The following is a 7,500-nucleotide window of genomic DNA, read 5'->3' as shown; positions in this document are numbered from 1 at the left end:
GACACTTCGTATCACCACTTCTAATAATTCGCTTTAGGTGTACGTGCCTTACTCACGCAACCTTACTCGTATCATTTTGTGTGTTTCCAGCAATCCAACACTATGTGAGCTATTCCAACTTGTACGTTCAACTGGTGAACATTATGTTGTGAAGGCGAGCTCCACTGTACTTACCACCGGGTATGGTGTTCGTACAACCATCAGTAAACATGCGAACCAACGACGATCGAAGGAATGAATTCCGATCTCAGCATCGTTGGCTATGATCGGACAATTTACGGGCTTGCAATCCTCTACTTTCCAAGACCACAGTAGCGGTCTTCAACGTGCGTTCAACTTTCCAACACTTGTGAGCTATTCCAATCTATGCGTCCAACTGGTGAACATTATGTTGTGAAGGCGAGCTCCACTGTACTTACCACCGGGTATGGTGTTCGTACAACCATCAGTAAACATGTGAACCAACGACGATCGAAGGAATAAATTCCGTTCTCAGCATCGTTGGCTATGATCGGGCAATTTACGGGCTTGCAATCCTCTCCTTTCCATGACCACCGGAGCAGTCTGGAATGTGTGTTTCCAGCAATCCAACACTTGTGAGCTATTCCAATCTATGCGTCCAACTGGTGAACATTATGTTGTGAAGGCGAGCTCCACTGTACTTACCACCGGGTATGGTGTTCGTACAACCATCAGTAAACATGTGAACCAACGACGATCGAAGGAATAAATTCCGTTCTCAGCATCGTTGGCTATGATCGGGCAATTTACGGGCTTGCAATCCTCCTATGCACCTGGCAATGTATGGTAGTGTTTCCTGCTGCTTTCCTGATTTGGATGTGTACCATGGCCTTTATCAGGCACTCTCTACTAGCTCCGGAATCGAACCCTGATTCCCGCTTCCCGTCACAACCATGGTAGTCCTCTACACTACCATCAATAGTTGATGGGGCACAGTCAAGTGAAAGATCGGTACCAGACTTCAACTCAATCGGCCGATTGGTTTAACTAATAAGTGCACCGGTCCTACCACCTTCAGAAGCAGCATTCCCGGCCTGTTGCATGTATTAGCTCTGGTTTTCATCAATCTTCCCCTGCTGTGTTATACTGAGCTTATGCGGTTTCTCGATTGTCGTGCAAAGTGTGTTATCACACATACCCAATATGCTCAACTCTCATGTTCGTTTGACGCACCAAACTTTATTAGTGATGCACCACACAACAGGTTTTAATATACGCGATCGTGTGTGATTCAGTGTGAACTTGGTGCGCCAAGTCCATTTGTGATGCATCACTTAGCTAACCATCTTTCGGGACTGTTTAGGGTATGTGCTCCTCCACATCTATGCTTACTCGTACACATTCTCTGTCAATAGGTTTAAGATCGGGCATTCTACCATATCATTGCCTTAATGCTTTCAAATCAAGGCTACCAGGGTAGCCTAATTGCGTTCGAAACTCAACTTGTGAGCTGTCGGCCCTAGAAGTTTTTTAGGCTGCTAGGACCTCTCTCTATATTTTGCCTTTGGACTTCTCGAAGCTCAACTTGTGAGCAGTTCCATGCACCACTACCCGTATCTCTTAGCTTAGTTCTAGCCATGTGCGTTCAAAGCTCAACGTTAAGCTGTGTCCTGCACCACAATCGTTATATAATAAGCTTATCTCTAAGCTTTTTGCGTTCAATGCTCAACGTTAAGCTATCCCTTCGCTTAGAACCTCGCTCTACATTTTGCCTTTGGACTTCTCGAAGCTCAACTTGTGAGCAGTTCCATGCACCACTATAGGTATCTCTTAGCTTAGTTCTAGCCATGTGCGTTCAAAGCTCAACGTTAAGCTGTGTCCTGCACCACAATCGTTATATAATAAGCTTATCTCTAAGCTTTTTTGCGTTCAATGCTCAACGTTAAGCTATCCCTTCGCTTAGAACCTCGCTCTACATTTTGCCTTTGGACTTCTCGAAGCTCAACTTGTGAGCTGTTCCATGCACCACTATAGGTATCTCTTAGCTTAGTTCTAGCCATGTGCGTTCAAAGCTCAACGTTAAGCGGCCTCATGCACCACAACCCTTGTATCTTAAGCTTATCTCTAAGCTTTTTTGCGTTCAATGCTCAACGTTAAGCTATCCCTTCGCTTAGAACCTCGCTCTATATTCAACTTTCAGATACCTCAAAGCTCAACTTATGTGGTCTGCTTTCGCTCTTGAAGGGGAAATTTTTCTGACAGAGGGGGGTTTTTGGGCCAAATTATGCAATATTAGTTTAACCTCCGTCGCAGAACCACATTTGACCAGGTCGAGAAAAAAATTTTTTCGTGACGACCTGGTCCCCCATAGTAGGGAATGAACATGACATCTTAACCATATTTGACCATTTTCAAATTTCTCGTCGCGGAATGATGACTTTACTAGTAAAATTTGTTCCGGGTAGGGACCTCCCATACAAAATTTTCATCGCTCCAAAAGTGATTTCGTTTCACTTTTCAACATTTACAAGGTCCATAAATCATGTTTTGAGACGATATGGAAAAAAAAATTTTTTGCCCGTCTCGACCAACTCGACCGATGGTGACCACAGTAGGGTGCTCCATACAAATTTTCCTTATGTGGAATTTTCAGTGTAAAATAAGGTTTCTCCAATCGATCGCGGGTTTCACTTTTCATCATTTGCTAGGTCTAACTATGATGTTTTGAGTGGTCCCGCAAAAATTTTTTCTCTTGGCCAGTCGACCCTTTCGTCCATGTCGGTGTGTTCTGCAGTAGGGTGCTCCATACAAATTTTGCTTATGTGGAATTTTTCAGTGTAAAATAAGGTTTCTCCAATCGATCGCGGGTTTCACTTTTCATCATTTGCTAGGTCTAACTATGATGTTTTGAGTGGTCCCGCAAAAATTTTTTCTCTTGGCCAGTCGACCCTTTCGTCCATGTCGGTGTGCTCTGCAGTAGGGTGCTCCATACAAATTTTGCTTATGTGGAATTTTTCAGTGTAAAATAAGGTTTCTCCAATCGATCGCGGGTTTCACTTTTCATCATTTGCTAGGTCTAACTATGATGTTTTGAGTGGTCCCGCAAAAATTTTTTCTTGGACCGGGCCTTCCTTCCCGGCCCTGTCGGTGTGCTCTGCAGTAGGGTGCTCCATACATATTTTCCTTATGTGGAATTTTTCAGTGTAAAATAAGGTTTCTCCAATCGATCGCGGGTTTCACTTTTCATCATTTGCTAGGTCTAACTATGATGTTTTGAGTGGTCCCGCAAAAATTTTTTCTCTTGGCCAGTCGACCCTTTCGTCCATGTCGGTGTGCTCTGCAGTAGGGTGCTCCATACAAATTTTGCTTATGTGGAATTTTTCAGTGTAAAATAAGGTTTCTCCAATCGATCGCGGGTTTCACTTTTCATCATTTGCTAGGTCTAACTATGATGTTTTGAGTGGTCCCGCAAAAATTTTTTCTTGGACCGGGCCTTCCTTCCCGGCCCTGTCGGTGTGCTCTGCAGTAGGGTGCTCCATACAAATTTTCCTTATGTGGAATTTTTCAGTGTAAAATAAGGTTTCTCCAATCGATCGCGGGTTTCACTTTTCATCATTTGCTAGGTCTAACTATGATGTTTTGAGTGGTCCCGCAAAAATTTTTTCTTGGACCGGGCCTTCCTTCCCGGCCCTGTCGGTGTGTTCTGCAGTAGGGTGCTCCATACAAATTTTGCTTATGTGGAATTTTTCAGTGTAAAATAAGGTTTCTCCAATCGATCGCGGGTTTCACTTTTCATCATTTGCTAGGTCTAACTATGATGTTTTGAGTGGTCCCGCAAAAATTTTTTCTTGGACCGGGCCTTCCTTCCCGGCCCTGTCGGTGTGCTCTGCAGTAGGGTGCTCCATACATATTTTCCTTATGTGGAATTTTTCAGTGTAAAATAAGGTTTCTCCAATCGATCGCGGGTTTCACTTTTCATCATTTGCTAGGTCTAACTATGATGTTTTGAGTGGTCCCGCAAAAATTTTTTCTTGGACCGGGCCTTCCTTCCCGGCCCTGTCGGTGTGTTCTGCAGTAGGGTGCTCCATACAAATTTTCCTTATGTGGAATTTTTCAGTGTAAAATAAGGTTTCTCCAATCGATCGCGGGTTTCACTTTTCATCATTTGCTAGGTCTAACTATGATGTTTTGAGTGGTCCCGCAAAAATTTTTTCTTGGACCGGGCCTTCCTTCCCGGCCCTGTCGGTGTGCTCTGCAGTAGGGTGCTCCATACAAATTTTCCTTATGTGGAATTTTTCAGTGTAAAATAAGGTTTCTCCAATCGATCGCGGGTTTCACTTTTCATCATTTGCTAGGTCTAACTATGATGTTTTGAGTGGTCCCGCAAAAATTTTTTCTTGGACCGGGCCTTCCTTCCCGGCCCTGTCGGTGTGTTCTGCAGTAGGGTGCTCCATACAAATTTTCCTTATGTGGAATTTTTCAGTGTAAAATAAGGTTTCTCCAATCGATCGCGGGTTTCACTTTTCATCATTTGCTAGGTCTAACTATGATGTTTTGAGTGGTCCCGCAAAAATTTTTTCTTGGACCGGGCCTTCCTTCCCGGCCCTGTCGGTGTGCTCTGCAGTAGGGTGCTCCATACAAATTTTCCTTATGTGGAATTTTTCAGTGTAAAATAAGGTTTCTCCAATCGATCGCGGGTTTCACTTTTCATCATTTGCTAGGTCTAACTATGATGTTTTGAGTGGTCCCGCAAAAATTTTTTCTCTTAGCCAGTCAACCCTTTCGTCCATGTCGGTGTGTTCTGCAGTAGGGTGCTCCAACCAAGTTTTCCTAATGAAAGTTTTTCGTGGTTTCGTGTGAGTTAAAAACTCCGGAACTTGGCTTATTTTCACCATAATTTCCACATATGGTGACCAACTCAATAAACGTTTTGTGCGTATCCTATGGACAGTTTTTCGCGTTCAACTTGGTGAACTAGGGTTGTTTTCCCGAAGGGTAAAAAAATCTGGACTTAGCCAAATTTTGAAATCTCCAACCAATCTTGGCCTGTTAGATTATCTTGGTTGGGTTGCTATGGGCTGCTACGGCCTACTTGATAGGCAATGTTTCAACTCTTGGAAGCTTTCGTGGTTGTTTAGAACTGTCCATGGCCTTCTTGATAGAAATGGCTTATCGTGGCCATGGACTTAGCAACATTTTGAGATCCAATCTTGGCCTGTTAGATTATCTTGGTTGGGTTGCTATGGGCTGCTACGGCCTACTTGATAGGCAATGTTTCAACTCTTGGAAGCTTTCGTGGTTGCTAAGCACTGTCCATGGCCTTCTTGATAGAAATGGCTTATGGTGGCCATGGACTTAGCAAAATTTTGAAGTCTCCAACCAATCTTGGCCTGTTAGATTATCTTGGTTGGTTTGCTATGGGCTGGTACGGCCTACTTGATAGGCAATGTTTCAACTCTTGGAACCTTTCGTGGTTGCTAAGCACTGTCCATGGCCTTCTTGATAGAAATGGCTTATGGTGGCCATGGACTTAGCAAAATTTTGAAGTCTCCAACCAATCTTGGCCTGTTAGAGTATCTTGGTTGGGTTGCTATGGGCTGGTACGGCCTACTTGATAGGCAATGTTTCAACTCTTGGAAGCTTTCGTGGTTGCTAAGCACTGTCCATGGCCTTCTTGATAGAAATGGCTTATGGTGGCCATGGACTTAGCAAAATTTTGAAGTCTCCAACCAATCTTGGCCTGTTAGATTATCTTGGTTGGTTTGCTATGGGCTGGTACGGCCTACTTGATAGGCAATGTTTCAACTCTTGGAAGCTTTCGTGGTTGCTAAGCACTGTTCGTGGCCTTCTTGATAGAAATGGCTTATGGTGGCCATGGACTTAGCAAAATTTTGAAATCTCCAACCAATCTTGGCCTGTTAGATTATCTTGGTTGGTTTGCTATGGGCTGCTACGGCCTACTTGATAGGCAATGTTTCAACTCTTGGAAGCTTTCGTGGTTGCTAAGCACTGTTCGTGGCCTTCTTGATAGAAATGGCTTATGGTGGCCATGGACTTAGCAAAATTTTGAAATCTCCAACCAATCTTGGCCTGTTAGAGTATCTTGGTTGGGTTGCTATGGGCTGGTACGGCCTACTTGATAGGCAATGTTTCAACTCTTGGAAGCTCTCGTGGTTGCTAAGCACTGTTCGTGGCCTTCTTGATAGAAATGGCTTATGGTGGCCATGGACTTAGCAAAATTTTGAAATCTCCAACCAATCTTGGCCTGTTAGATTATCTTGGTTGGTTTGCTATGGGCTGCTACGGCCTACTTGATAGGCAATGTTTCAACTCTTGGAAGCTTTCGTGGTTGCTAAGCACTGTTCGTGGCCTTCTTGATAGAAATGGCTTATGGTGGCCATGGACTTAGCCAAATTTTGAAATCTCCAACCAATCTTGGCCTGTTAGATTATCTTGGTTGGTTTGCTATGGGCTGGTACGGCCTACTTGATAGGCAATGTTTCAACTCTTGGAAGCTTTCGTGGTTGCTAAGCACTGTTCGTGGCCTTCTTGATAGAAATGGCTTATGGTGGCCATGGACTTAGCCAAATTTTGAAGTCTCCAACCAATCTTGGCCTGTTAGATTATCTTGGTTGGTTTGCTATGGGCTGGTACGGCCTACTTGATAGGCAATGTTTCAACTCTTGGAAGCTTTCGTGGTTGCTAAGCACTGTTCGTGGCCTTCTTGATAGAAATGGCTTATGGTGGCCATGGACTTAGCCAAATTTTGAAATCTCCAACCAATCTTGGCCTGTTAGATTATCTTGGTTGGTTTGCTATGGGCTGGTACGGCCTACTTGATAGGCAATGTTTCAACTCTTGGAACCTTTCGTGGTTGCTAAGCACTGTCCATGGCCTTCTTGATAGAAATGGCTTATGGTGGCCATGGACTTAGCCAAATTTTGAAGTCTCCAACCAATCTTGGCCTGTTAGAGTATCTTGGTTGGGTTGCTATGGGCTGGTACGGCCTACTTGATAGGCAATGTTTCAACTCTTGGAAGCTTTCGTGGTTGCTAAGCACTGTCCATGGCCTTCTTGATAGAAATGGCTTATGGTGGCCATGGACTTAGCAAAATTTTGAAGTCTCCAACCAATCTTGGCCTGTTAGATTATCTTGGTTGGGTTGCTATGGGCTGCTACGGCCTACTTGATAGGCAATGTTTCAACTCTTGGAACCTTTCGTGGTTGCTAAGCACTGTCCATGGCCTTCTTGATAGAAATGGCTTATGGTGGCCATGGACTTAGCCAAATTTTGAAGTCTCCAACCAATCTTGGCCTGTTAGAGTATCTTGGTTGGGTTGCTATGGGCTGGTACGGCCTACTTGATAGGCAATGTTTCAACTCTTGGAAGCTTTCGTGGTTGCTAAGCACTGTCCATGGCCTTCTTGATAGAAATGGCTTATGGTGGCCATGGACTTAGCAAAATTTTGAAGTCTCCAACCAATCTTGGCCTGTTAGATTATCTTGGTTGGGTTGCTATGGGCTGCTACGGCCTACTTG

This window comes from Anopheles marshallii (genome assembly GCF_943734725.1).
Source record: "Anopheles marshallii chromosome X unlocalized genomic scaffold, idAnoMarsDA_429_01 X_unloc_219, whole genome shotgun sequence".
NCBI classification, from domain to species: domain Eukaryota; kingdom Metazoa; phylum Arthropoda; class Insecta; order Diptera; family Culicidae; genus Anopheles; species Anopheles marshallii.
The sequence above is the reverse complement of the archived record's forward strand: the minus strand, read 5'-3'. Positions refer to the sequence as shown.